The following is a 7,679-nucleotide window of genomic DNA, read 5'->3' as shown; positions in this document are numbered from 1 at the left end:
TAGCATTTATATAGTCCTAACATAGCATTTTCATAGTCCTAACATAGCATTTTATATAGTCCTAACATAGCATTTTCATAGTCCTGACATAGCATTTTATATAGTCCTAACATAGCATTTTCATAGTCCTGACATAGCATTTTATATAGTCCTAACATAGCATTTTATATAGTCCTAACATAGCATTTTATATAGTCCTAACATAGCATTTTATATAGTCCTAACATAGCATTTTATATAGTCCTAACATAGCATTTTATATAGTCCTAACATAGCATTTTATATAGTCCTGACATAGCATTTCATATAGTACTGACATAGCATTTTATATAGTCCTAACATAGCATTTTATATAGTCCTAACAGAGCATTTTATATAGTCCTAACATAGCATTTTATATAGTCCTAACATAGCATTTTATAGTCCTGACATAGCATTTTATATAGTCCTGACATAGCATTTTATATAGTCCTAACATAGCATTTTCATATAGTCCTGACATAGCATTTTATATAGTCCTAACATAGCATTTTATATAGTCCTAACATAGCATTTTATATAGTCCTAACATAGCATTTTATATAGTCCTAACATAGCATTTTATATAGTCCTAACATAGCATTTTATATAGTCCTAACATAGCATTTTATATAGTCCTAACATAGCATTTTATAGTCCTGACATAGCATTTTATATAGTCCTAACATAGCATTTTATATAGTCCTAACATAGCATTTTATATAGTCCTAACATAGCATTTTATATAGTCCTAACATAGCATTTTATATAGTCCTAACATAGCATTTTATATAGTCCTAACATAGCATTTTATATAGTCCTAACATAGCATTTTCATAGTCCTGACATAGCATTTTATATAGTCCTAACATAGCATTTTATATAGTCCTAACATAGCATTTTCATAGTCCTGACATAGCATTTTATATAGTCCTAACATAGCATTTTATATAGTCCTAACATAGCATTTTATATAGTCCTAACATAGCATTTTATATAGTCCTAACATAGCATTTTCATAGTCCTGACATAGCATTTTATATAGACCTGACATAGCATTTATATAGTCCTAACATAGCATTTTATATAGTCCTAACATAGCATTTTATATAGTCCTAACATAGCATTTTATATAGTCCTAACATAGCATTTTATATAGTCCTAACATAGCATTTTATATAGTCCTAACATAGCATTTTATATAGTCCTAACATAGCATTTTCATAGTCCTGACATAGCATTTTATATAGTCCTAACATAGCATTTTATATAGTCCTAACATAGCATTTTCATAGTCCTGACATAGCATTTTATATAGTCCTAACATAGCATTTTATATAGTACTGACATAGCATTTTATATAGTCCTAACATAGCATTTTATTTAGTCCTAACATAGCATTTTATATAGTCCTAACATAGCATTTTCATAGTCCTGACATAGCATTTTATATAGTCCTAACATAGCATTTTATATAGTCCTAACATAGCATTTTATATAGTCCTAACATAGCATTTTATATAGTCCTAACATAGCATTTTATATAGTCCTAACATAGCATTTTATATAGTCCTAACATAGCATTTTCATAGTCCTGACATAGCATTTTATATAGTCCTAACATAGCATTTTATATAGTCCTAACATAGCATTTTCATAGTCCTGACATAGCATTTTATATAGTCCTAACATAGCATTTTATATAGTCCTATAACAGCATTTTCATAGTCCTGACATAGCATTTTATATAGTCCTAACAGAGCATTTTCATAGTCCTGACATTGCATTTTATATAGTCCTAACATAGCATTTTATATAGACCTAACATAGCATTTTATATAGTCCTAACATAGCATTTTCTATAGTCCTAACATAGCATTTTATATAGTCAACATAGCATTTTATATAGTCCTAACATAGCATTTTATATAGTCCTAACATAGCATTTTATATAGTCCTAACATAGCATTTTATATAGTCCTAACATAGCATTTTATATAGTCCTAACATAGCATTTTATATAGTCCTAACATAGCATTTTCATAGTCCTGACATAGCATTTTATATAGTCCTAACAGAGCATTTTCATAGTCCTGACATAGCATTTTATATAGTCCTAACATAGCATTTTATATAGTCCTAACATAGCATTTTATATAGTCCTGACATAGCATTTTATATAGTCCTAACATAGCATTTTATATAGTCCTAACATAGCATTTTATATAGTCCTAACATAGCATTTTATATAGTCCTAACATAGCATTTTCATAGTCCTGACATAGCATTTTATATAGTCCTAACATAGCATTTTCATAGTCCTGACATAGCATTTTATATAGTCCTAACATAGCATTTTATATAGCCTAACATAGCATTTTCATAGTCCTGACATAGCATTTTATATAGTCCTAACATAGCATTTTATATAGTCCTATAACATAGCATTTTCATAGTCCTGACATAGCATTTTATATAGTCCTAACACAGCATTTTCATAGTCCTGACAATGCATTTTATATAGTCCTAACATAGCATTTTATATAGACCTAATATAGCATTTTATATAGTCCAAACATAGCATTTTATATAGTCCTAACATAGCATTTTATATAGTCCTAACATAGCATTTTATATAGTCCTACCATAGCATTTTATATAGTCCTAACATAGCATTTTATATAGTCCTAACATAGCATTTTATATAGTCCTAACATAGCATTTTATATAGTCCTAACATAGCATTTTCATAGTCCTGACATAGCATTTTATATAGTCCTAACAGAGCATTTTCATAGTCCTGACATAGCATTTTATATAGTCCTAACATAGCATTTTATATAGTCCTGACATAGCATTTTTATATAGTCCTAACATAGCATTTTATATAGTCCTAACATAGCATTTTATATAGTCCTAACATAGCATTTTATATAGTCCTAACATAGCATTTTATATAGTCCTAACATAGCATTTTATATAGTCCTGACATAGCATTTTATATAGTCCTAACATAGCATTTTATATAGTCCTAACATAGCATTTTTATATAGTCCTAACATAGCATTTTATATAGTCCTAACATAGCATTTTATATAGTCCTAACATAGCATTTTATATAGTCCTAACATAGCATTTTATATAGTCCTAACATAGCATTTTCATAGTCCTGACATAGCATTTTATATAGTCCTGACATAGCATTTTATATAGTCCTAACATAGCATTTTCATAGTCCTGACATAGCATTTTATATAGTCCTAACATAGCATTTTATATAGTCCTAACATAGCATTTTTATATAGTCCTAACATAGCATTTTATATAGTCCTAACATAGCATTTTATATAGTCCTAACATAGCATTTTTCATAGTCCTAACATAGCATTTTATATAGTACTGACATAGCATTTTATATAGTCCTAACATAGCATTTTATATAGTCCTAACATAGCATTTTATATAGTCCTGACATAGCATTTTATATAGTCCTAACATAGCATTTTATATAGTCCTAACATAGCATTTTATATAGTCCTAACATAGCATTTTCATAGTCCTAACATAGCATTTTATATAGTCCTAACATAGCATTTTATATAGTCCTAACATAGCATTTTATATAGTCCTGACATAGCATTTTATATAGTCCTAACATAGCATTTTATATAGTCCTAACATAGCATTTTCATATAGTCCTGACATAGCATTTTATATAGTCCTAACATAGCATTTTATATAGTCCTGACATAGCATTTTATATAGTCCTAACATAGCATTTTATATAGTCCTAACATAGCATTTTATATAGTCCTGACATAGCATTTTATATAGTCCTAACATAGCATTTTATATAGTCCTAACATAGCATTTTCATAGTCCTGACATAGCATTTTATATAGTCCTAACATAGCATTTTCATAGTCCTGACATAGCATTTTATATAGTCCTAACATAGCATTTTATATAGTCCTAACATAGCATTTTCATAGTCCTGACATAGCATTTTATATAGTCCTAACATAGCATTTTATATAGTCCTAACATAGCATTTTATATAGTCCTAACATAGCATTTTATATAGTCCTAACATAGCATTTTCATAGTCCTGACATAGCATTTTATATAGTCCTAACATAGCATTTTATATAGTCCTAACATAGCATTTTATATAGTCCTAACATAGCATTTTATATAGTCCTAACATAGCATTTTTATATAGTCCTAACATAGCATTTTATATAGTCCTAACATAGCATTTTATATAGTCCTAACATAGCATTTTATATAGTCCTAACATAGCATTTTATATAGTCCTAACATAGCATTTTATATAGTCCTAACATAGCATTTTATATAGTCCTAACATAGCATTTTATATAGTCCTAACATAGCATTTTATATAGTCCTAACATAGCATTTTATATAGTCCTGACATAGCATTTTATATAGTCCTAACATAGCATTTTATATAGTCCTAACATAGCATTTTATATAGTCCTAACATAGCATTTTATATAGTCCTAACATAGCATTTTAGTCCTAACATAGCATTTTATATAGTCCTGACATAGCATTTCATATAGTACTGACATAGCATTTTATATAGTCCTAACATAGCATTTTCATAGTCCTGACATAGCATTTTATATAGTCCTAACATAGCATTTTATATAGTCCTAACATAGCATTTTCATAGTCCTAACATAGCATTTTCATAGTCCTAACATAGCATTTTATATAGTCCTAACATAGCATTTTCATAGTCCTGACATAGCATTTTATATAGTCCTAACATAGCATTTTATATAGTCCTAACATAGCATTTTATATAGTCCTAACATAGCATTTTATATAGTCCTAACATAGCATTTTATATAGTCCTAACATAGCATTTTATATAGTCCTAACATAGCATTTTATATAGTCCTAACATAGCATTTTATATAGTCCTAACATAGCATTTTATATAGTCCTAACATAGCATTTTATATAGTCCTAACATAGCATTTTCATAGTCCTGACATAGCATTTTATATAGTCCTAACATAGCATTTTATATAGTCCTAACATAGCATTTTATATAGTCCTGACATAGCATTTTATATAGTCCTAACATAGCATTTTCATAGTCCTAACATAGCATTTTATATAGTCCTAACATAGCATTTTATATAGTCCTAACATAGCATTTTCATAGTCCTGACATAGCATTTTATATAGTCCTAACATAGCATTTTATATAGTCCTAACATAGCATTTTATATAGTCCTGACATAGCATTTTATATAGTCCTAACATAGCATTTTATATAGTCCTAACATAGCATTTTCATAGTCCTAACATAGCATTTTATATAGTCCTAACATAGCATTTTATAGTCCTAACATAGCATTTTATATAGTCCTAACATAGCATTTTATATAGTCCTAACATAGCATTTTATATAGTCCTAACATAGCATTTTATATAGTCCTGACATAGCATTTTATATAGTCCTAACATAGCATTTTATATAGTCCTATTTTTATATAGTCCTAACATAGCATTTTATATAGTCCTAACATAGCATTTTATATAGTCCTAACATAGCATTTTATAGTCCTAACATAGCATTTTATAGTCCTGACATAGCATTTATATAGTCCTAACATAGCATTTTCATAGTCCTGACATAGCATTTTATATAGTCCTAACATAGCATTTTCTATAGTCCTAACATAGCATTTTATAGTCCTGACATAGCATTTTATATAGTCCTAACATAGCATTTTATATAGTCCTAACATAGCATTTTATATAGTCCTAACAACATAGCATTTTCATAGTCCTGACATAGCATTTTATATAGTCCTAACATAGCATTTTATATAGTCCTAACATAGCATTTTATATAGTCCTAACATAGCATTTTATATAGTCCTAACATAGCATTTTCATAGTCCTGACATAGCATTTTATATAGTCCTGACATAGCATTTTATATAGTCCTAACATAGCATTTTATATAGTCCTAACATAGCATTTTATATAGTCCTAACATAGCATTTTATATAGTCCTAACATAGCATTTTATATAGTCCTAACATAGCATTTTATATAGTCCTGACATAGCATTTTATATAGTCCTAACATAGCATTTTATATAGTCCTAACATAGCATTTTATATAGTCCTGACATAGCATTTTATATAGTCCTAACATAGCATTTTATATAGTCCTAACATAGCATTTTATATCCTAACATAGCATTTTATATAGTCCTAACATAGCATTTTATATAGTCCTAACATAGCATTTTCATAGTCCTGACATAGCATTTTATATAGTCCTAACATAGCATTTTATATAGTCCTAACATAGCATTTTATATAGTCCTAACATAGCATTTTATATAGTCCTAACATAGCATTTTATATAGTCCTAACATAGCATTTTATATAGTCCTAACATAGCATTTTATATAGTCCTAACATAGCATTTTATATAGTCCTAACATAGCATTTTATAGTCCTGAACATAGCATTTTATATAGTCCTAACATAGCATTTTATATAGTCCTAACATAGCATTTTCATAGTCCTGACATAGCATTTTATATAGTCCTGACATAGCATTTTATATAGTCCTAACATAGCATTTTATATAGTCCTAACATAGCATTTTATATAGTCCTAACATAGCATTTTCATAGTCCTGACATAGCATTTTATATAGTCCTAACATAGCATTTTATATAGTCCTAACATAGCATTTTCATAGTCCTAACATAGCATTTTATATAGTCCTAACATAGCATTTTATATAGTCCTAACATAGCATTTTATATAGTCCTAACATAGCATTTTATATAGTCCTAACATAGCATTTTATATAGTCCTAACATAGCATTTTATATAGTCCTAACATAGCATTTTATATAGTCCTAACATAGCATTTTATATAGTCCTAACATAGCATTTTATATAGTCCTAACATAGCATTTTATATAGTCCTAACATAGCATTTTATATAGTCCTAACATAGCATTTTATATAGTCCTAACATAGCATTTTATATAGTCCTAACATAGCATTTTCATAGTCCTGACATAGCATTTTATATAGTCCTAACATAGCATTTTATATAGTCCTAACATAGCATTTTCATAGTCCTAACATAGCATTTTATATAGTCCTAACATAGCATTTTATATAGTCCTGACATAGCATTTTATATAGTCCTAACATAGCATTTTATATAGTCCTAACATAGCATTTTATATAGTCCTAACATAGCATTTTATATAGTCCTAACATAGCATTTTATATAGTCCTAACATAGCATTTTATATAGTCCTAACATAGCATTTTATATAGTCCTAACATAGCATTTTATATAGTCCTAACATAGCATTTTATATAGTCCTAACATAGCATTTTATATAGTCCTAACATAGCATTTTATATAGTCCTGACATAGCATTTTATATAGTCCTAACATAGCATTTTATATAGTCCTAACATAGCATTTTATATAGTCCTAACATAGCATTTTATATAGTCCTAACATAGCATTTTATATAGTCCTAACATAGCATTTTATATAGTCCTAACATAGCATTTTATATAGTCCTAACATAGCATTTTATATAGTCCTAACATAGCATTTTATATAGTCCT

General features: G+C 27.9%; 1 protein-coding gene across 1 annotated transcript in view; it reads left to right on the top strand.

The window, feature by feature from the left end:
- Nucleotides 1–7,679, top strand: part of LOC115118574 (neurexin-3a-like) — an 824,201-nt gene that overhangs the window by 239,316 nt on the left and 577,206 nt on the right. The gene's annotated exons all lie outside the window — the stretch shown is intronic.

Source organism: Oncorhynchus nerka, linkage group LG12 (genome assembly GCF_034236695.1).
Source record: "Oncorhynchus nerka isolate Pitt River linkage group LG12, Oner_Uvic_2.0, whole genome shotgun sequence".
In the NCBI taxonomy this organism is placed as follows: Eukaryota; Metazoa; Chordata; class Actinopteri; order Salmoniformes; family Salmonidae; genus Oncorhynchus; species Oncorhynchus nerka.
Note: the sequence above shows the minus strand (reverse complement) of the source record. Positions and strands in the feature narration are given on the sequence as shown.